Genomic DNA, 23,434 nt, shown 5'->3' with positions numbered 1-23,434 from the left:
AGTACAGTACCCAGCAGGTTGCCTAGTTACAGTATCTCATACCATTCAGTATAGTACAGTACAGTACCCACCAGGTTGCCTAGTTACAGTCTCTCATACCATTCAGTATAGTACAGTATAGTACCCACCAGGTTGCCTGGTTACAGTCTCTCATACCATTCAGTATAGTACAGTATAGTACCCACCAGGTTGCCTAGTTACAGTCTCTCATACCATTCAGTATAGTACAGTATAGTACCCACCAGGTTGCCTAGTTACAGTCACTCATACCATTCAGTATAGTACCCACCAGGTTGCCTAGTTACAGTCTCTCATACCATTCAGTATAGTACCCACCAGGTTGCCTAGTTACAGTCTCTCATACCATTCAGTATAGTACCCACCAGGTTGCCTAGTTACAGTCTCTCATACCATTCAGTATAGTACAGTATAGTACCCACCAGGTTGCCTAGTTACAGTCTCTCATACCATTCAGTATAGTACCCACCAGGTCGCCTAGTTACAGTCCCTCATACCATTCAGTATAGTACCCACCAGGTTGCCTAGTTACAGTCTCTCATACCATTCAGTATAGTACAGTATAGTACCCACCAGGTTGCCTAGTTACAGTCTCTCATACCATTCAGTATAGTACAGTATAGTATAGTACACCACCAGGTTGCCTAGTTACAGTCTCTCATACCATTCAGTATAGTACAGTATAGTACCCACCAGGTTGCCTAGTTACAGTCTCTACCATTCCATTCCCAGTATAGTACATTCAGTACAGTACCCACCAGGTTGCCTAGTTACAGTCTCTCATACCATTCAGTATAGTACAGTATAGTACCCACCAGGTTGCCTAGTTACAGTCTCTCATACCATTCAGTATAGTACCCACCAGGTTGCCTAGTTACAGTCACTCATACCATTCAGTATAGTACAGTATAGTACCCACCAGGTTGCCTAGTTACAGTCTCTCATACCATTCAGTATAGTACAGTATAGTACCCACCAGGTTGCCTAGTTACAGTCACTCATACCATTCAGTATAGTACAGTATAGTACCCACCAGGTTGCCTAGTTACAGTCTCTCATACCATTCAGTATAGTACAGTATAGTACCCAACAGGTCGCCTAGTTACAGTCGCTCATACCATTCAATATAGTACCCACCAGGTTGCCTAGTTACAGTCCCTCATACCATTCAGTATAGTACCCACCAGGTTGCCTAGTTACAGTCTCTCATACCATTCAGTATAGTACAGTACAGTACCCACCAGGTTGCCTAGTTACAGTCACTCATACCATTCAGTATAGTACCCACCAGGTTGCCGAGTTACGAGAGACACAGAGCCATGAAAACACCTGTAGTTATTAGAGCCATGAAAACACCTGTAGTTATTAGAGACATGAAAACAACTGTAGTTATTAGAGACATGAAAACACCTCACACTGTCTGTTGATTAGAGACAGGTTCAACCTTACTGGAGGAGAGATGTGGTATCTGTCTGTTGATTAGAGACAGGTTCAACCTTACTGGAGGAGAGGTGTGGTATCTGTCTGTTGATTAGAGACAGGTTCAACCTTACTGGAGGAGAGGTGTGGTATCTGTCTGTTGATTAGAGACAGGTTCAACCTTACTGGAGGAGAGGTGTGGTATCTGTCTGTTGATTAGAGACAGGTTCAACCTTACTGGAGGAGAGATGTGGTATCTGTCTGTTGATTAGAGACAGGTTCAACCTTACTGGAGGAGAGGTGTGGTATCTGTCTGTTGATTAGAGACAGGTTCAACCTTACTGGAGGAGAGGTGTGGTATCTGTCTGTTGATTAGAGACAGGTTCAACCTTACTGGAGGAGAGGTGTGGTATCTGTCTGTTGATTAGAGACAGGTTCAACCTTACTGGAGGAGAGGTGTGGTATCTGTCTGTTGATTAGAGACAGGTTCAACCTTACTGGAGGAGAGGTGTGGTATCTGTCTGTTGATTAGAGACAGGTTCAACCTTACTGGAGGAGAGGTGTGGTATCTGTCTGTTGATTAGAGACAGGTTCAACCTTACTGGAGGAGAGGTGTGGTATCTGTCTGTTGATTAGAGACAGGTTCAACCTTACTGGAGGAGAGGTGTGGTATCTGTCTGTTGATTAGAGACAGGTTCAACCTTACTGGGGGAGAGGTGTGGTATCTGTCTGTTGATTAGAGACAGGTTGAACCTTACTGGAGGAGAGGTGTGGTATCTGTCTGTTGATTAGAGACAGGTTGAACCTTACTGGGGGAGAGGTGTGGTATCTGTCTGTTGATTAGAGACAGGTTGAACCTTACTGGAGGAGAGGTGTGGTATCTGTCTGTTGATTAGAGACAGGTTCAACCTTACTGGAGGAGAGGTTTGGTATCTGTCCACCTGTCTGCTTTCAACTACAGTCCTCGGAGAAACGCTGATTTCTAAAACAGATCAAGTATTGAAATTAATTATAGGATGTAACTGATCTAAAAAACAGTATGTCCACGCAATTTTCAATTTGAATCAAGTTGAAGGAAAGGGTACAGTGCTTGATGTGTTAATGGATTCTATATGCAGTCATGTGACTGAGTTGAGTCCACTGGGCCCAGAAGTCATACTGACTATTTACGGCTGAAAAGAGCAGCGAGCACCGAGGGTGAATCTGAACCAGCAAGACATTGAGGAGGTGAATCTCAGGTCAAGGTGATTTGTCCTGTCAAGTGACTTCCACTCTTCCTCTCTGTCACTTCCCCTCTCCTCTCTCTTCCTCTCTTCTCTCTCTTCCTCTCTGTCGCTTCCCTCTCTTCTGCCTCTCTCTCTCCTCTCTGTCCCTCTCCTCTCTTCCTCTGTCGCTTTCTCTCCTCTCTCTCACTCCTCTCTCTCTCTTCCTCTGTCGTCTCTCTTCTTCTCTTCCTCTCCTCTCTCCTCTTCTCTCTGTCCTCTCCTTCCTCTCCTCTCTTCTCTTCCCTCTCCTCTCTCTTCCTCTCCTCTCTCTTCCTCTGTCCTCTCTCTTCCCTCTCTCCTCTCCTCTCTCTCTCCTCTGTCCTCTCTCTCTCCTCTGTCCTCTCTCTCTCTCTGTCCTCTCTCTCTCTTCCCCTCTGTCCTCTCTCTCTCCTCTCTCTCTCCCTCTCTCTCTCCCTCTCCTCTCTCTATCTACTTTCCCTCTCCTCTTCCTCTCTTCTCTTCCTCTCTTCCTCTCTTTCCTCTGTCCTCTCTCTTCCTCTCTCTGTCCTCTCTCTCCTCTCTCTCCTCTCTCTCCCTCTCCTCTCTCTTCCTCTGTCCTCTCTCTCTCCTCTGTCCTCTCTTCCTCTCTCTCTTCCTCTCTGTCCTCTCTCTCTCCCTCTGTCCTCTCTCTTCCTCTGTCCTCTCTCTCCTCTGTCCTCTTCCTCTCTCTTCCCTCTGTCCTCTCTCTCCTCCTCTGTCCTCTCTCTTCCTCTGTCCTCTCTCTTCCTCTGTCCTCTCTCTTCCTCTGTCCTCTCTCTTCCTCTCTGTCCTCTCTCTCTCTCCTCTGTCCTCTCCTCTCTCTTCCCTCTGTCCTCTCTCTTCCTCTGTCCTCTCTCTCCTCTTCCTCTCCTCTCTCTCTCCTCTATCCTCTCTCTTCCCCTGTCCTCTCTCTTCCTCTGTCCTCTCTCTCCTCTGTCCTCTCTCTTCCTCTCCTCTCTCTTCCTGTCCTCTCTCTTCCTCTGTCCTCTCTCTCCTCTGTCCTCTCTCTTCCTGTGTCCTCTCTCTTCCTCTGTCCTCTCTCTTCCTCTGTCCTCTCTCTTCCTCTGTCCTCTCTCTCTCCTCTGTCCTCTCTCTTCCTCTGTCCTCTCTCTTCCTCTGTCCTCTCTCTCTCCTCTCTCCTCTCTCTTCCTCTGTCCTCTCTCTTCCCCTGTCCTCTCTCTCTTCCTCTTCCTCTCCTCTTCTCTCTTCCTCTGTCCTCTCTCTCTCTCTCTGTCCTCTCTCTTCCTCTGTCCTCTCTCTCTCCTCTTCCTCTGTCCTCTCTCTTCCTCTGTCCTCTCTCTTCCTCTGTCCTCTCTCTTCCTCTGTCCTCTCTCTTCCTCTGTCCTCTCTCTCTCCTCTGTCCTCTCTTCCTTCCTCTGTCCTCTCTCTTGTCTCTGTCCTCTCTCCTCTCTCTCTCTCTCTGTCCTCTCTCTTCCTCTCCTCTCTCTTCCTCTGTCCTCTCTCTTCCTCTGTCCTCTATCTTCCTCTCTTCCTCTCTCTTCCTCTGTCCTCTCTTCTCTCCTCTGTCCTCTCTCTTCCTCTGTCCTCTCTCTTCCTCTGTCCTCTCTTCTCTCCTCTCCCTCTCTCTCCTCTGTCCTCTCTCTTCCTCTCCTCTTCTCCTGTCCTCTAGACCTCTCTCTCCTCTCCTCTCCTCTCTCCTCTCTTCCTGTCCTCTCTCTTCCTCTGTCCTCTGTCCCTTCCTTCCTCTGTCCTCTCTCTCTCTAGACCTCTTACCTCCTCTCTCTTCTATACCTCAGTCCTCTCTCTCCCTCTATCCTCTCTCTAGACCCTGTCCTCTCTCTTCCCTGTCCTCTCTCTCAGCCTCTATCCTCCTCTCTCTCTCTCTTCCTGTCCTCTCTCTTCCTGTGTCCTCTCTCTTCCTCTGTCCATCTCTTCCTCTGTCCTCTCTCTTCCTCTGGACCTCTAGTTACCCTCTATCCTCTCTCTTCCTCAGTCCCCTATTCTCTAGACCTCAGTTACCCCTATATCTCTAGACCTCTGTTACCCTCTATCTTCCTCTTACTCTTCTTCTCTTCCTCTGTCCTCTCTCCTCAGTCCCCTTCTTCTCTTCCTCTGTCCTCTCTCTCTCCTCTGTCCCCTCTCTCTCTCCTCTGTCCTCTCTCTCTCCTCTGTCCTCTCTCTCTCCTCTGTCCTCTCTCTCTCCTCTGTCCTCTCTCTCTCCTCTGTCCTCTCTCTCTCCTCTCTGTCTCTTCCTGTTCTCCAGTCCTAGGGCTGTTTGTCACAGTGTGGCAGCAGCCTGGTTGGCGTACTCTGCTCTACAGTATGTGGATTATTGATGACAAACCAAGCAGGACACACAGTTCAGCCCACATACCGGGCCTGGATCAGCACCTAGAGCACCTTCAGTTCAGTAGACCGCAGTATGGAAAGGACAGACACAGCCTATATATCTAGACCTCAGTTACCCCTATATCTCTAGACCTCAGTTACCCCTATATCTCTAGACCTCAGTTACCCCTATATCTCTAGACCTCAGTTACCCCTATATCTCTAGACCTCAGTTACCCCTATATCTCTAGACCTCAGTTACCCCTATATCTCTAGACCTCAGTTACCCCTATATCTCTAGACCTCAGTTACCCCTATATCTCTAGACCTCAGTTACCCCTATATCTCTAGACCTGTTACCCCTATATCTCTATATCCCTGTTACCCCTATATCTCTATACCTCAGTTACCCCTATATCCCTGTTACCCCTATATCTCTAGACCTCAGTTACCCATATATCTCTATACCTCAGTTACCCCTATATCTCTAGACCTCAGTTACCCCTATATCTCTAGACCTCAGTTACCCCTATATATCTAGACCTCAGTTACCCCTATATCTCTATATCCCTGTTACCCCTATATCTCTATACCTCAGTTACCCCTATATCCCTGTTACCCCTATATCTCTAGACCTCAGTTACCCATATATCTCTAGACCTCAGTTACCCATATATCTCTATACCTCAGTTACCCCTATATCTCTAGACCTCAGTTACCCCTATATCTCTAGACCTCAGTTACCCATATATCTCTATACCTCAGTTACCCCTATATCTCTAGACCTCAGTTACCCCTATATCTCTAGACCTCAGTTACCCCTATATCCCCCTATATCAGACCTCAGTTACCCCTATATCTCTAGACCTCAGTTACCCCTATATCTCTAGACCTCAGTTACCCCTATATCTCTAGACCTCAGTTACCCCTATATCTCTAGACCTCCCCTAGACCTCAGTTACCCAGTTACCCCTATATCTCTATACCTCTGTTACCCCTATATCTCTAGACCTCAGTTACCCCTATATCTCTAGACCTCAGTTACCCCTATATCTCTAGACCTCAGTTACCCCTATATCTCTATATCCCTATTACCCCCCCTATATCTCTAGACCTCAGTTACCCCTATATCTCTATACCTCAGTTACCCCTATATCTCTAGACCTCAGTTACCCCTATATCTCTAGACCTCAGTTACCCCTATATCTCTACACCTCAGCTACCCCTATATCTCTAGACCTCAGTTACCCCTATATCTCTACACCTCAGTTACCCCTATATCTCTAGACCTCAGTTACCCCGATATCTCTAGACATCAGTTACCCCCATATCTCTATACCTCCGTTACCCCTATATCTCTAGACCTCAGCTACCCCTATATCTCTAGACCTCAGTTACACCTATATCTCCATACCTATGTTACCCCTATATCTCTAGACCCCAGTTACCCCTATATCTCCTGACCCCAGTTACCCCTATATACTGTATCTAGACCCCAGTTACCCCTATATACTGTATCTAGACCCCAGTTACCCCTATATCTCTTGACCTCAGTTACCCCTATATCTCCTGACCCCAGTTACCCCTATATACTGTATCTAGACCCCAGTTACCCCTATATACTGTATCTAGACCCCAGTTACCCCTATATACTGTATCTAGACCTCTGTTACCCCTATATACTGTATCTAGACCTCAGTTACCCCTATATACTGTATCTAGACCTCAGTTACCCCTATATACTGTATCTAGACCCCAGTTACCCCTATATCTCTAGACCTCAACAGAGAAAAGGTCAGGCTGTAATCAACAGAGTAAAGGTCAGGGATGTGGCGTTGGGGGAAAGGCTATAACACGAGAATGAAATTAAATACTTGGTCCAACAAAACGTCTGCCAACCACACCCTCCATCTCTCTCTCCCTCCCTCCATCTCTCTACCCCCTGTCCCTCTCCCTCCAATCTCTCTACCCCCCCTGTCCCTGTCCCTCTCCCTCCATCCCTCCCCCCCCATCTCTCTACCCCCTCTCCCCCCCTCCCTCCCCTCCGTCTCTCTCCCTCCCTCTATCTCTCTACTCCCTGTCTCTCTACCCCTGTCTCTCTCCCTCCATCTCTCTCCCTCTATCTCTCTCCATCCATCTCTCTACCCCTGTCTCTCTCCCTTCATCTCTCTCCCTTTATCTCTCTCCATCCATCTCTCTACCCCTGTCTCTCTCCCTCCCTCTCTCTCTTTACCCCTCCATCCATCTCTCCCTCTCCCTCCCTCCATCCATCTCTCCCCCCTGTCCCTCTCCCTCCATCTCCCCTCCCTCTCCTCTCCCCCTCCCTCTCTCTCTCTACCCCCCTGTCCCTCTCCCTCCCTCCATCTCTCTACCCCTGTCCCTCTCCCCATCCCTCCATCTCTCTCCCCCTCCATCTCCCTCTCCCTCCCCCTCTCCCTCTCTCTCTCTCCCCCTGTCCCTCTCCCTCCGTCTCTCTCTCTCTCTCCCTCTCTCCCTCAGTCTCTCCCCTCAGTCTCTCTCCCTCAGTCTCTCTCCCTCCGTCTCTCTCCCTCCGTCTCTCTCCCTCCGTCTCTCTCCCTCCCGTCTCTCTCCCTCCATCTCTCTCCCTCCATCTCTCTCCCTCCATCTCTCTCCCCCTCCCCTCTCTCTCCCTCCTGTCCCTCTCCCTCCATCTCTCTCCCTCCTGTCCCTCTCCTGTCTCCGTCTCTCTCCCTCCTCTCTCTCTCCTCCCTCCGTCTCTCTCCCTCCGTCTCTCTCCCTCCGTCTCTCTCCCTCCATCTCTCTCCCTCCATCTCTCTCCCTCCGTCTCTCTCCCTCCATCTCTCTCCCTCCATCTCTCTCCCTCTCTCTCTCCCCTCCATCTCTCTCCCCTCCCTCTCCCTCTCTCCTCCATCTCTCTCCCTCCTCCCTCCATCTCTCCCCCTGTCCCTCTCCCTCCATCTCTCTCCCTCCATCTCTCTTACCCTCTCTCCCTCCATCTCTCTACCCCCTGTCCCTCTCCCTCCGTCTCTCTCCCTCCTGTCCCTCTCCCTCTGTCTCTCTCCCTCCGTCTCTCTCCCTCCGTCTCTCTCCCTCTATCTCTCTCCCTCTATCTCTCTCCGCTCAGAGGACCAATGGAGGTGATACAGCAGAATTGTATCACTGTCAGACCGCAGCGTCTTTAAGCCCCTCTCCTCTCAGGGGCCCGAGGAAACACTCATTTACATAAACTGTCTGAAGACTAAACCCCAAAGTCTGAAGCAGCTAAAAAACAACAAGCCAATTGTCCTAATCATTAGTAATGATTGTTGGGGGTCAACAAACGAAGGCGAGTGAGTGGAAAAGCAACACGTGATGTGTTAGTGGAATCTCTTTCCAACTGTGGTGTAACTCAGCACATCATCTCTCCTCAGCACCATTACGTTACATAAGATGAATGTGGATGTCAGTGAAAACAGGACTTACATAACTGTTGTAAGTAAAAAGCCAAATAAGAGGTTTAAACGGGAGATTTCACCACTAAGCCATGTAGCCTAGTGCTATTCATATTATTTCTCATTAAAGGTTGGTATTTATGATCTGATAAACAGATGTGTTTTTCTTATAGCAGAGTATGAGCTTACAAAACAACATTTAAACGGTGATTCAAAAAGCTGTATGTTCGTTTTCTATATTTTCTCATCTATAATTCCTGATTAAAGTTACAATATGTCACTTCAAAGCGGTAGAATTTGGTGCGGCAGGTCGCCTAGTGGTTAGAGCGGTGGGCCAAAGACCGAAAGGTTGCTAGATCGAATCCCCGAGCTGACAAGGTCGTTCTGCCCCTTAACAAGGCAGTTAACCCACTGGTTAACCCACTGTTCCCTGGTAGACCCTCAGTGTAAATAAGAATTTGTTCTTAACTGACTTGTCTTGTTAAATAAAGTTTAAATTAAGGTCAAATAAAACATTTCTGTTCTATGTGCTGTATGTCTATGCGCCGTATGTCTATGTGCTGTGTGTCTATGTGCTGTATGTCTATGTGCTGTGTGTCTATGTGCTGTATGTCTATGTGCTGTATGTCTATGCGCCGTATGTCTATGCGCCGCGTGTCTATGCGCCGCGTGTCTATGCGCCGCGTGTCTATGTGCTGTGTGTCTATGTGCTGTGTGTCTATGTGCTGTATGTCTATGTGCTGTGTGTCTATGTGCTGTATGTCTATGTGCTGTATGTCTATGTGCTGTATGTCTATGTGCTGTATGTCTATGTGCTGTGCTGTATGTCTATGTGCTGTATGTCTATGTGCTGTATGTGCTGTATGTCTATGTGCTGTATGTCTATGTGCTGTATGTCTATGTGCTGTGTGTCTATGTGCTGTATGTCTATGTGCTGTATGTCTATGTGCTGTATGTCTATGTGCTGTATGTCTATGTGCTGTATGTCTATGTGCTGTGTGTCTATGTGCTGTGTCTATGTGCTGTATGTCTATGTGCTGTGTGTCTATGTGCTGTGTGTCTATGTGCTGTATGTCTATGTGCTGTGTGTCTATGTGCTGTATGTCTATGTGCTGTATGTCTATGTGCCGTGTGTCTATGTGCTGTGTGTCTATGTGCTGTGTGTCTATGTGCTGTATGTGCTGTCTATGTGCTGTATGTCTATGTGCTGTATGTCTATGTGCTGTGTGTCTATGTGCTGTGTGTCTATGTGCTGTGTGTCTATGTGCTGTGTGTCTATGTGCTGTATGTCTATGTGCTGTATGTCTATGTGCTGTGTGTCTATGTGCTGTATGTCTATGTGCTGTATGTCTATGTGCTGTGTGTCTATGTGCTATGTGCTGTCTATGTGCTGTGTGTCTATGTGTGTCTGTGCTGTCTATGTGCTGTGTGTCTATGTGCTGTGTGTGTCTATGTGCCGTATGTCTATGTGCCGTCTATGTGCCGTATGTCTATGTGCTGTATGTCTATGTGCTGTGTGTCTATGTGCTGTAATGTGCTGTGTGTCTATGTGCTGTGTCTATGTGCTGTGTCTATGTGCTGTGTCTATGTGCTGTGTGTCTATGTGCTGTGTGTCTATGTGCTGTATGTCTATGTGCTGTATGTCTATGTGCTGTATGTCTATGTGCTGTATGTCTATGTGCTGTATGTCTATGTGCTGTATGTCTATGTGCTGTGTGTCTATGTGCTGTGTCTATGTGCTGTGTGTCTATGTGCTGTATGTCTATGTGCTGTATGTCTATGTGCTGTGTGTCTATGTGCTGTATGTCTATGTGCTGTGTGTCTATGTGCTGTATGTCTATGTGCTGTGTGTCTATGTGCTGTATGTCTATGTGCTGTATGTCTATGTGCTGTATGTCTATGTGCTGTATGTCTATGTGCTGTATGTCTATGTGCTGTGTGTCTATGTGCTGTATGTCTATGCCTCTGGTAATTCATGTTCCGTTTCAGCGTCTTTTGCTTTCGGTTTTGTACACCAGCTTCAAACAGCTGAAAATACAATATGTTGGTTTATGGCTAATATATTTATATTCTATATTTCCACAGCAGGTTTAGATGGTACAATGATTCTAACTACACTACACTCGCTTGTTTTGTCACATAAACTGAAAAGAGGCGAACTATTAGAGTTTTACAACCGGGGAAACGGAGGAGTGATTTCTGCATAGTGTCTCTAACAGACCGTTTCATTCAGAAGGATGGTTTAATCTTCACACAACATCAACTATAAGACAACACTGCTCAGAGAGGACCAAGGGGAACTAGATAATAATCATTGTAAAGATGTTACGACACGTGAGACTTCTTTATAGTTCAAAAGTCAGGACAGTAAAGGAGAATAACAGAAGCAGGGCATTGTAAAGGAGAATAACAGAAGCAGGGCATTGTAAAGGAGAATAACAGAAGCAGGGCATTATAACGGAGAATAACAGAAGCAGGGCATTGTAAAAGGGGAATAACAGAAGCAGGGCATTGTAAAGGAGAATAACAGAAGCAGGGCATTGTAAAGGAGAATAACAGAAGCAGGGCATTGTAAAGGAGAATAACAGAAGCAGGGCATTATAACGGAGAATAACAAAAGCAGGGCATTGTAAATGAGAATAACAGAAGCAGGGCATTGTAAAGGAGAATAACAGAAGCAGGGCATTGTAAATGAGAATAACAGAGAATAACAGAAGCAGGGCATTGTAAAGGAGAATAACAGAAGCAGGGCATTGTAAAGGAGAATAACAGAAGCAGGGCATTGTAAAGGAGAATAACAGAAGCAGGGCATTGTAAAGGAGACATTGTAAATGTCAAAAAGTATTAAATTACCACTTCAAATGATGTTTTAGGCCTTGCTATTGATATTCATAGGATTATTACATTATGACATGCGTTTTAGGCCTTGCTATTGATACTCAGAGGACTATTACATTATGACATGTGTTTTAGGCCTTGCTATTGATATTCATAGGATTATTACATTATGACATGCGTTTTAGGCCTTGCTATTGATATTCATAGGATTATTACATTATGACATGTGTTTTAGGCCTTGATATTGATATTCGTAGGATTATTACATTATGACATGTGTTTTAGGCCTTGCTATTGATATTCGTAGGATTATTACATTATGACATGTGTTTTAGGCCTTGCTGTTGATATTCAGATGATTATTACATTGTAACGTGTTTTAGGCCTTGCTGTTGATATTCAGATGATTATTACATTGTGACATGTGTTTTAGGCCTTGCTGTTGATATTCAGATGATTATTACATTGTAACATGTGTTTTAGGCCTTGCTATTGATATTCAGATGATTATTTCATTATAACATGTGTGAGAATAATGAGGACATTGCCTGACTAAGCAGAGTGTATGGTGATGTTTCCGTGTCCTACGTGGCCCGACGCAGACACACATAATAAACCCATGAATAGCTGTAGCACTAATCTCCATGAATAGTGGTAGCACTAATCTCCATGAATAGATGTAGCACTAATCTCTCCATGAATAGCTGTAAAATCTCCATGAATTTAATCTCTCCATGAATAGCACATAATCTCTCCATGAATAGTGGTAGCACTAATCTTCCATGAATAGTGGTAGCACTAATCTCTCCATGAATAGTGGTAGCATTCTCCATGAATAGTGGTAGTAATCTCTCCATGAATAGTGGTAGCACTAATAATCTAACTAACAATTCAAAAAAACTAATCTGTCATAATCCATGAATAGTGGTAGCACTAAAGAATATGTACATAAGGATATATGAATGAGTGATGAATAGCTGTAGCACTAGAATAGCTAGCACTAATCTCTCCATGAATAGCTGTAGCACTATATTATATGAATAGCTGTGTAAATCTCTCCATGAATAGTTGTAGCACTAATCTCTCCATGAATAGCTGTAGCACTAATTCTCCATGAATAGCTGTAGTAGCAGTAATAGCTGTATGCATGAATAGCTGTAGCACTAATCTCTATGAATAGTGTAGCACTAATTATATGAAGCTGTAGCATTGTAGCAAATGGCTATGAATGATATATGTAGCACATTTCTAATCCATGAATAGTGGTAGCAATTCCCATGATTAAATGAATGGCTGTAGCACTAATCTCTCCATGAATAGTGTGTTACTAATCCATGAATAGCTGTAGCACTAATCTCCATGAATAGCTGTAGCACTAATCTCTCCATGAATAGCTGTAGCACTAATCTCCATGAATAGCTGTAGCACTAATCTCTCCATGAATAGCTGTAGCACTAATCTCTCCATGAATAGCTGAATAGTAGCACTAATCTCTCCATGAATAGCTGTAGCACTAATCTCTCCATGAATAGCTGTAGCACTAATCTCTCCATGAATAGCTGTAGCACTAATCTCTCCATGAATAGCTGTAGCACTAATCTCTCCATGAATAGCTGTAGCACTAATCTCTCCATGAATAGCTGTAGCACTAATCTCTCCATGAATAGCTGTAGCACTAATCTCTCCATGAATAGCTGTAGCACTAATCTCTCCATGAATAGCTGTAGCACTAATCTCTCCATGAGTAGCTGTAGCACTAATCTCTCCATGAATAGCTGTAGCACTAATCTCCATGAATAGCTGTAGCACTAATCTCTCCATGAATAGTGGTAGCACTAATCTCTCCATGAGTAGCTGTAGCACTAATCTCTCCATGAGTAGCTGTAGCACTAATCTCTTCATGAATAGTGGTAGCACTAATCTCTTCATGAATAGCTGTAGCACTAATCTCTCCATGAATAGCTGTAGCACTAATCTCTCCATGAATAGTGTAGCACTAATCTCTCCATGAATAGTGGTAGCACTAATCTCTCCATGAATAGTGGTAGCACTAATCTCTCCATGAATAGTGGTAGCACTAATCTCTCCATGAATAGCTGTAGCACTAATCTCTCCATGAATAGCTGTAGCACTAATCTCTCCATGAATAGTGGTAGCACTAATCTCTCCATGAATAGCTGTAGCACTAATCTCTCCATGAATAGCTGTAGCACTAATCTCTCCATGAATAGTGGTAGCACTAATCTCTCCATGAATAGCTGTAGCACTAATCTCTCCATGAATAGCTGTAGCACTAATCTCTCCATGAATAGCTGTAGCACTAATCTCTCCATGAATAGCTGTAGCACTAATCTCTCCATGAATAGCTGTAGCACTAATCTCTCCATGAATAGCTGTAGCACTAATCTCTCCATGAATAGCTGTAGCACTAATCTCTCCATGAATAGCTGTAGCACTAATCTCTCCATGAATAGCTGTAGCACTAATCTCTCCATGAGTAGCTGTAGCACTAATCTCTCCATGAATAGCTGTAGCACTAATCTCTCCATGAATAGTGGTAGCACTAATCTCTCCATGAATAGCTGTAGCACTAATCTCTCCATGAATAGCTGTAGCACTAATCTCTCCATGAATAGTGGTAGCACTAATCTCTCCATGAATAGCTGTAGCACTAATCTCTCCATGAATAGCTGTAGCACTAATCTCTCCATTAATAGTGGTAGCACTAATCTCTCCATGAATAGTGGTAGCACTAATCTCTCCATGAATAGTGGTAGCACTAATCTCTCCATGAATAGCTGTAGCACTAATCTCTCCATGAATAGCTGTAGCACTAATCTCTCCATGAATAGTGGTAGCACTAATCTCTCCATGAATAGCTGTAGCACTAATCTCTCCATGAGTAGCTGTAGCACTAATCTCTCCATGAATAGCTGTAGCACTAATCTCTCCATGAATAGCTGTAGCACTAATCTCTCCATGAATAGCTGTAGCACTAATCTCTCCATGAATAGCTGTAGCACTAATCTCTCCATGAATAGCTGTAGCACTAATCTCTCCATGAATAGCTGGTAGCACTAAATAGCTCTAATCTCCATGAATAGCTGTAGCACTAATCTCTCCATGAATAGTGGTAGCACTAATCTCTCCATGAATAGTGGTAGCACTAATCTCTCCATGAATAGCTGTAGCACTAATCTCTCCATGAATAGCTGTAGCACTAATCTCTCCATGAATAGTGGTAGCACTAATCTCTCCATGAATAGCTGTAGCACTAATCTCTCCATGAGTAGCTGTAGCACTAATCTCTCCATGAATAGTGGTAGCACTAATCTCTCCATGAATAGTGGTAGCACTAATCTCTCCATGAATAGCTGTAGCACTAATCTCTCCATGAATAGTGGTAGCACTAATCTCTCCATGAATAATGGTAGCACTAATCTCTCCATGAGTAGCTGTAGCACTAATCTCTACATGAATAATGGTAGCACTAATCTCTCCATGAGTAGCTGTAGCACTAATCTCTCCATGAATAGTGGTAGCACTAATCTCTCCATGAATAGTGGTAGCACTAATCTCTCCATGAATAGTGGTAGCACTAATCTCTCCATGAATAGCTGTAGCACTAATCTCTCCATGAATAGCTGTAGCACTAATCTCTCCATGAATAGCTGTAGCACTAATCTCTCCATGAATAGCTGTACTAATCACTCCATGAATAGCTGTCACAATCTCTCCAATAGCTGGTAGCACTAATCTCTCCATGAGTAGGTGTAGCACTCCATCTCTCCATGAATAGCTGTAGCACTAATCTCCCATGAATAGTGGTAGCACTAATCTCTCCATGAGTAGCTGTAGCACTAATCTCTCCATGAGTAGCTGTAGCACTAATCTCTCCATGAATAGTGGTAGCACTAATCTCTTCATGAATAGCTGAAGCACTAATCTCTCCATGAATAGCTGTAGCACTAATCTCTCCATGAATAGTGGTAGCACTAATCTCTCCATGAATATGTAGCACTAATCTCTCCAGCACTAATCTCTCCATGAATAGTGGTAGCACTAATCTCTCCATGAATAGCTGTAGCACTAATCTCTCCATGAATAGCTAGCTGTAGCACTAATCTCTCCATGAATAGTGGTAGCACTAATCTCTCCATGAATAGCTGTAGCACTAATCTCCATGAATAGTGGTAGCACTAATCTCCATGAATAGATGTAGCACTAATCTCTCCATGAATAGCTGTAGCACTAATCTCCATGAATAGATGTAGCACTAATCTCTCCATGAATAGCTGTAGCACTAATCTCTCCATGAATAGTGGTAGCACTAATCTCTCCATGAATAGTGGTAGCACTAATCTCTCCATGAATAGCTGTAGCACTAATCTCTCCATGAATAGGGTCCAGCACTAATCTCTCCATGAATAGCTGTAGCACTAATCTCTCCATGAATAATGGTAGCACTAATCTCTCCATGAATAGCTGTAGCACTAATCTCTCCATGATAATTTGATGAATAGCTGTAGCACTAATCTCTCCATGAATAATGGTAGCACTAATCTCTCCATGAGTAGCTGTAGCACTAATCTCTCCATGAATAGCTGTAGCACTAATCTCAACAACAAAAAAACACAGGTTCCATGAATAGTGGTAGCACTAATCTCTCCATGAATAGCTGTAGCACTAATCTCTCCATGTAGCACTAATCTCTCCATTTGAATCACACCATGGCTTATCATGAGAAAGTGACCAACAACAACAAAAAACACAGGTTCCTAGCTGTAGCACTAATCTCACCATGAATAGTGGTAGAAACACTAATCTGTCGTCTCCATGAATAGTGGTAGCTGTCTAAGTAACTGTTTTTTATTGTAATAGCTGTAACACTAATCTCATAGTAACCATGAATAGTGGTAGCATGCTGTAATCTAGTAACATGAATAATGGTAGCACTAATCTCTCCATGAGTAGCTGTAGCCCTAATCTCTTTGCTCTTGTTTTCCTTTTATGAATAATGGTAGCACTAATCTCTCCATGAGTAGCTGTAGCACTAATCTCTTCCATTTGAATCACACCATGGCTGACACACCTGGGCTGGTGACCAACAACAACATAAATACACAGGTTCCCCCAGTCATTGAGGAGACTCTCTCCATGCAGACACACCTGGGCTGGGTGTGTCCCGGGATAAATACACCTCTTCCCCCAGTCATTGAGGAGACTCTCTCCATGCAGACACACCTGGGCTGGGTGTGTCCCGGGATAAATACACCTCTTCCCCCAGTCATTGAGGAGACTCTCTCCATGCAGACACACCTGGGCTGGGTGTGTCCCGGGATAAATACACCTCTTCCCCCAGTCATTGAGGAGACTCTCTCCATGCAGACACACCTGGGCAGGGTGTGTCCCGGGATAAATACACCTCTTCCCCCACTCATTGAGGAGACTCTCTCCATGCAGACACACCTGGGCTGGGTGTGTCCCAGGATAAATACACCTCTTCCCCCAGTCATTGAGGAGACTCTCTCCATGCAGACACACCTGGGCAGGGTGTGTCCCGGGATAAATACACCTCTTCCCCCACTCATTGAGGAGTCTCTCTCCATGCAGACACTGATTTTGGTTGTGGCTGTTTTGTGTGGCTGTTTTTGTTGGTTTGCATTGGCACCTTTCAACACCCCTCATTGTCACATTTATGCAGGCAACCCACTTACACTACTGACTACACACACACCAGTGTTAATTACATTTAGTTTACTTTCGTTAATAAATATATGTTGTTGTTCCTTACCTCCACATTGTCTCCCTTTTTGTTACACACTTTGAGCCGGTTCGTGACGCCACCGTCTCACAACAAACGGATTTAAATAAAGGAAATAACATCAGATATTCAGCTACAACAAGGACTTCTCACGAAACGGAGGAAACGTCTCATTTCCCAGCTAAACCTATTCCAGGAGACGACTTGAATCTGTTCAGCTCCAAATTCAACTACTTCAAGCCCCCTTGTAAATTGTATAACATTGCAAGTGTAACACGGAAACCAAAATGGATGTGATGTCATTACCAGGTCATGTTGTGAGGAAGCCCACGGGGCTATGTGATTGGTTGTCATTATATCCAGATGAACTAATAGGAAGAAAAAGCATTGTCTGTTGAGTAATAGTCTATCCTAAACAATGGCGCACAGTAGACTCACTCGGTGGACCAATCTGAGGCACAATGAAGTCACTACCTTGATGCTTTCTCTGTTAAATCTAACGAGACCCTGCTGTAACTCAAGCAGACAACAACAGATCAACATCAATTCACTGGGGATATCAGCTCCAACGCGGCTCTTCACCAGCGTAAGGAATGATACAACAACATATTCTGGATATTCCTCACAGACACCTTTTTCCATCACTTCGGCTGTTGTTGTCATTACATACACCATCACAACCAGCTGTTGTTGTTCTTCCATACACCATCACAACCAGCTGTTGTTGTTCTTCCATACACCATCACAACCAGCTGTTGTTGTCATTCCATACACCATCATAACCAGCTGTTGTTGTTCTTCCATACACCATCACAACCAGCTGTTGTTGTCATTCCATACACCATCATAACCAGCTGTTGTTGTCATTACACACACCATCACAACCAGCTGTTGTTGTCATTACATACACCATCACAACCAGCTGTTGTTGTTCTTCCATACACCATCACAACCAGCTGTTATTGTCATTACATACACCATCACAACCAGCTGTTGTTGTCATTACATACACCATCACAACCAGCTGTTGTTGTCATTACATACTCCATCACAACCAGCTGTTGTTGTCATTACATACTCCATCACAACAACTGTTCATCACTTGACTGTCATTCATAAAATACCTTCCTGGATCAGAGGATGATGTGTGAAAATATCAGGCTGTAATTAAACATCTCGACACCAAATGCTCATCCAAGTATTAAATAAGTGAAGAACCAGTCGTCAAGAGGTTTAAACACAGGTTTTAAATCAACTCGTGAATTGTATGTAATATAGCTTTGTTCCCCCTTATACCTTAATGTAATCCAATTAAAACAAACAGGCAGATTATTATCAATAACTGATCAACAGCTGTAACAATTTGTCCGGTGTAGTTTGAGGAAAGACCCTGATACAGTGTGAATATACATCTATACAGTGCCTTGCTGTATTTAGAGTTGAAGTCAGGAAGTTTACATACAGCTCAGGGGTTTGAACTCGCAACCTTCCGGTTACTAGTCCAATGCTCTAACCACTAGGCTACACTGCCGCCCCAGTGATTCCCAGTGGTCACGTCCTGACCTAAGTATTCTTTGTATTCTTTGTTTTCTTTATTATTTTGGTTGGGTCAAAACAAGGGGGATTTATGTGTTTTAGTCTTGTCAAAATTTTTCATGTTAATAATTTACTAGTCTTTTGCTGTTAGCTGTAAGTCTATGGGTTTTCTAGTAGGTGTTTTATATGTCTAACTGGGTGTTTCCCATTCTAAAACTAGGTGTTATATATGTCTATGGGTGTTTTCTAGTCTAGGTGTTATTTGTATGTCTATGGGTGTTTACTATTCTAGGTGTTATGTATGTCTATTTTTTTACTAGTCCATAGGTGTTATATATGTCTATGGGTTTTACTCATTAGGTGTTATGTATGTCTATGGGTGTTTTACTAGTCTAGGGGTTTTGTATGTCTATGGGTGTTTACTAGTCTAGGTGTTATGTATGTCTATGGTTGTATGTCTATAGTTTATCGTTGTCTCTGATTGGGAACCATATTTAGGCAGCCATATTCCTTGGGTATTTTGTGGGTTATTGTCTATGGTTAGTTGCCTGTGTCTGCACTTGTTTATATATGGCGTCACGTTTTGTTTGTTTAGTGTTTCTTCGTTAATAAATAAGAATGTATTCACATCACGCTGCTGGTCTCCATTCAACGAACGTGACCGGGTCAGAAGTTTACCTTCACTTAATTAGTATTTGGTAGCATCGCCTTTAAATTGTTTAACTTGGATCAAACTTTTCGGGTAGGCTTCCACAAGCTTCCCACAATAAGTTGGGTGAATTTTGGCCCGTTCCTCCAGACAGAGCTGGTGTAACTGAGTCAGGTTTGTAGGCCTCCTTGCTCGCACACGCCTTTTCAGTTCTGCCCACAAACGTTCTATAGGATTGAGGTTAGGGCTTTGTGATGGCCACTCCAATACCTTGACTTTGTTGTCCTTAAGCCATTTTGCCACAACTTTGGAAGTATGCTTGAGGTCATTGTCCATTTGGAAGCACCATTTGCGACCAAGCTTTAACTTCCTGACTGATGTCTTGAGATGTTGCTTCAATATATCCACATCATTTTGTTTCCTCAAGATTCACCATCTATTTTGTGAAGTGCACCAGTCCCTCCTGCAGCAAAGCACCCCCACAACATGATGCTGCCATCCCCATGCTTCACGGTTGGGATGGTGTTCTTCGGTTAGAAAGCCTCCCCCTTTCTCCTCCAAACATAACAATGGTCATTATGGCCAAACAGTTATATTTTTGTTTCATCAGACCAGAGGACATTTCTCTAAAAGTACAATCTTTGTCCCCATGTGCAGTTGCAAACCGTAGTCTGGCTTTTTTATGGCGGTTTTGGAGCAGTGGCTTCTTCCCTGCTGAGCGGCCTTTCAGGTTATGTCGATATAGGACTCGTTTTACTGTGGATATAGATACTTTTGTACCTGTTTCCTCCAGCATTTTCACAAGGTCCTTTGCTGTTGTCCTGGAATTGATTTGCACATTTCACACCAAAGTACATTCATCTCTATGAGACCGAACACGTCTCCTTCCTAAGCGGTATGACGGCTGCGTGGTCCCATGGTGTTTATACTTGTGTACTATTGTTTGTACAGATGAACGTGGTACCTTCAGGCATTTGGATATTGCTCCCAAGGATGAACCAGACTTGTAGAGGTCTACATTTTCTTCTGAGGTCTTGGCTGATTTCTTTTGATTTTCCAATGATATCAAGCAAAGAGGCACTGAGTTTGAAGGTAGGCCTTGAAATACATCCACAGGTACACCTCCAATTGACTCAAATGATGTCAATAAGCCTATCAGAAGTTTCTAAAGCCATGACATCATTTTCTGGGATTTTCCAAGCTGTTTAAAGGCAACTTAGTGTATGTAAACTTCTGACCCACTGGAATTGTGATACAGTGAATTATAAGTGAAATAATCTGTCTGTAAACAATTGTTGGAAAAATGACTTGTGTCGTGCGCAAAGTAGATGTCCTAACCGACTTGCCAAAACTCTAGTTTGTTAACAAGAAATGTGTGGAGTGGCTGAACAACGAGTTTTAATGACTCCAACCTAAATGTATGTTAAATTCTGACTTCAACTGTACATACCATCCTTACTAGCCAGTCTGCCCCATGCATTCCATTAAGAGATCAGCAGCTGAGCCCCAGGCATAGCCAGTCTCCCCATGCATTCCATTAAGAGATCAGCAGCTGAGCCCCAGGCATAGCCAGTCTGCCTCATGCATTCCATTAAGAGATCAGCAGCTGAGCCCCGGGCATAGCCAGTCAGCCCCATGCATTCCATTAAGAGATCAGCAGCTGAGCCCCAGGCATAGCCAGTTTGCCCCATGCATTCCATTAAGAGATCAGCAGCTGAGCCCCAGGCATATCCAGTCAGCCCCATGCATTCCATTAAGAGATCAGCAGCTGAGCCCCAGGCATAGCCAGTCTGCCCCATGCATTCCATTAAGAGATCAGCAGCTGAGCCCCAGGCATAGCCAGTCAGCCCCATGCATTCCATTAAGAGATCAGCAGCTGAGCCCCGGGCATAGCCAGTCTGCCCCATGCATTCCATTAAGAGATCAGCAGCTGAGCCCCAGGCATAGCCAGTCAGCCCCATGCATTCCATTAAGAGATCAGCAGCTGAGCCCCAGGCATAGCCAGTCTGCCCCATGCATTCCATTAAGAGATCAGCAGCTGAGCCCCAGGCATAGCCAGTCTGCCCCATGCATTCCATTAAGAGATCAGCAGCTGAGCCCCAGGCATAGCCAGTCAGCCCCATGCATTCCATTAAGAGATCAGCAGCTGAGCCCCAGGCATAGCCAGTCTGCCCCATGCATTCCATTAAGAGATCAGCAGCTGAGCCCCAGGCATAGCCAGTCTGCCTCCATGCATTCCATTAAGAGATCAGCAGCTGAGCCCCAGGCATAGCCAGTCTGCCCCATGCATTCCATTAAGAGATCAGCAGCTGAGCCCCAGGCATATAAGTCAGCCAGCAGCCCCATGCATTCCTTAAGAGATCAGCAGCTGAGCCCCAGGCATAGCCAGTCAGCCCCATGCATTCCATTAAGAGATCAGCAGCTGAGCCCCAGGCATAGCCAGTCTGCCCCATGCATTCCATTAAGAGATCAGCAGCTGAGCCCCAGGCATAGCCAGTCTGCCCCATGCATTCCATTAAGAGATCAGCAGCTGAGCCCCAGGCATAGCCAGTCAGCCCCATGCATTCCATTAAGAGATCAGCAGCTGAGCCCCAGGCATGCCAGTCTGCCCCATGCATTCCATTAAGAGATCAGCAGCTGAGCCCCAGGCATAGCCAGTCTGCCCCATGCATTCCATTAAGAGATCAGCAGCTGAGCCCCAGGCATAGCCAGTCTGCCCCATGCATTCCATTAAGAGATCAGCAGCTGAGCCCCAGGCATAGCCAGTCTGCCCCATGCATTCCATTAAGAGATCAGCAGCTGAGCCCCAGGCATAGCCAGTCTGCCCCATGCATTCCATTAAGAGATCAGCAGCTGAGCCCCAGGCATAGCCAGTCTGCCCCATGCATTCCATTAAGAGATCAGCAGCTGAGCCCCAGGCATAGCCAGTCAGCCCCATGCATTCCATTAAGAGATCAGCAGCTGAGCCCCAGGCATAGCCAGTCTGCCCCATGCATTCCATTAAGAGATCAGCAGCTGAGCCCCAGGCATAGCCAGTCTGCCCCATGCATTCCATTAAGAGATCAGCAGCTGAGCCCCAGGCATAGCCAGTCTGCCCCATGCATTCCATTAAGAGATCAGCAGCTGAGCCCCAGGCATAGCCAGTCTGCCCCATGCATTCCATTAAGAGATCAGCAGCTGAGCCCCAGGCATAGCCAGTCTGCCTCATGCATTCCATTAAGAGATCAGCAGCTGAGCCCCAGGCATAGCCAGTCTGCCCCATGCATTCCATTAAGAGATCAGCAGCTGAGCCCCAGGCATAGCCAGTCTGCCCCATGCATTCCATTAAGAGATCAGCAGCTGAGCCCCAGGCATAGCCAGTCAGCCCCATGCATTCCATTAAGAGATCAGCAGCTGAGCCCCAGGCATAGCCAGTCAGCCCCATGCATTGTAGCGTACACCCCCAGAGCCAGACAGAAACAGAACAGGTGAGAGGTTACCAGACGGTCCTCTAGGTCACTGCTTCCCAAACTGGGTGCTTTCTACTTCCTCTTCATAGTTGTAATAGTAGAATGCACAAGGTGCAATTTTGGAAATTGGGCAGTGCATTATCATTAGTTAGGGTCAGAGTTAGGGTCAGAGTTAGGGTCTGGGTCAGAGTTAGGGTCAGAGTTCAGGTCAGAGTTATTGTCAGGGTCAGAGTTAGGGTCAGGGTCAGAGTTAGGGCCTGGGTCAGAGTTAGGGTCATAGTTAGGGTTCAGGGTCAGAGTTAGGGCCAGGGTCAGAGTTAGGGCCTGGGTCAGAGTTAGGGTCAGAGTTAGGGTCTGGGTCAGAGTTAGGGTCAGAGTTCAGGTCAGAGTTATTGTCAGGGTCAGAGTTAGGGTCAGGGTCAGAGTTAGGGCCTGGGTCAGAGTTAGGGTCATAGTTAGGATCAGGGTTAATGTCAGAGTTAGGGTCAGAGTCAGAGTTCAGGTCAGAGTTATTATCAGGGTCAGAGTCAGAGTTAGGGTCAGAGTTAGGGCCTGGGTCAGAGTTAGGGCCTGGGTCAGAGTTAGGGTCAGAGTTAGGGTCAGAGTTAGGGTCAGGGTTAATGTCAGAGTTAGGGTCAGAGTTATTGTCAGGGTCAGAGTCAGAGTTTGGGTCAGAGTTAGGGTCAGGGTCAGAGTTAATGTCAGGGTTAGGGTCTGGGTCAGAGCTAGGGTCTGGGTCAGAGTTAGGGTCTGGGTCAGAGTTAGGGTCTGGGTCAGAGTTAGGGTCAGAGTTAGGGTCAGGGTCAGGATTAGGG

At 45.2% G+C, this 23,434-nt stretch overlaps 1 protein-coding gene across 1 annotated transcript in view; it reads right to left on the bottom strand.

Annotated features, from left to right (window-relative positions):
* Nucleotides 1-23,434, bottom strand: part of LOC112255139 (glypican-6-like) — a 63,102-nt gene that overhangs the window by 28,824 nt on the left and 10,844 nt on the right. The window lies entirely within an intron of this gene.

Source organism: Oncorhynchus tshawytscha, unplaced genomic scaffold, assembly GCF_018296145.1.
Source record: "Oncorhynchus tshawytscha isolate Ot180627B unplaced genomic scaffold, Otsh_v2.0 Un_contig_1138_pilon_pilon, whole genome shotgun sequence".
In the NCBI taxonomy this organism is placed as follows: domain Eukaryota; kingdom Metazoa; phylum Chordata; class Actinopteri; order Salmoniformes; family Salmonidae; genus Oncorhynchus; species Oncorhynchus tshawytscha.
The sequence above is the reverse complement of the archived record's forward strand: the minus strand, read 5'-3'. Positions and strand labels throughout refer to the sequence as shown.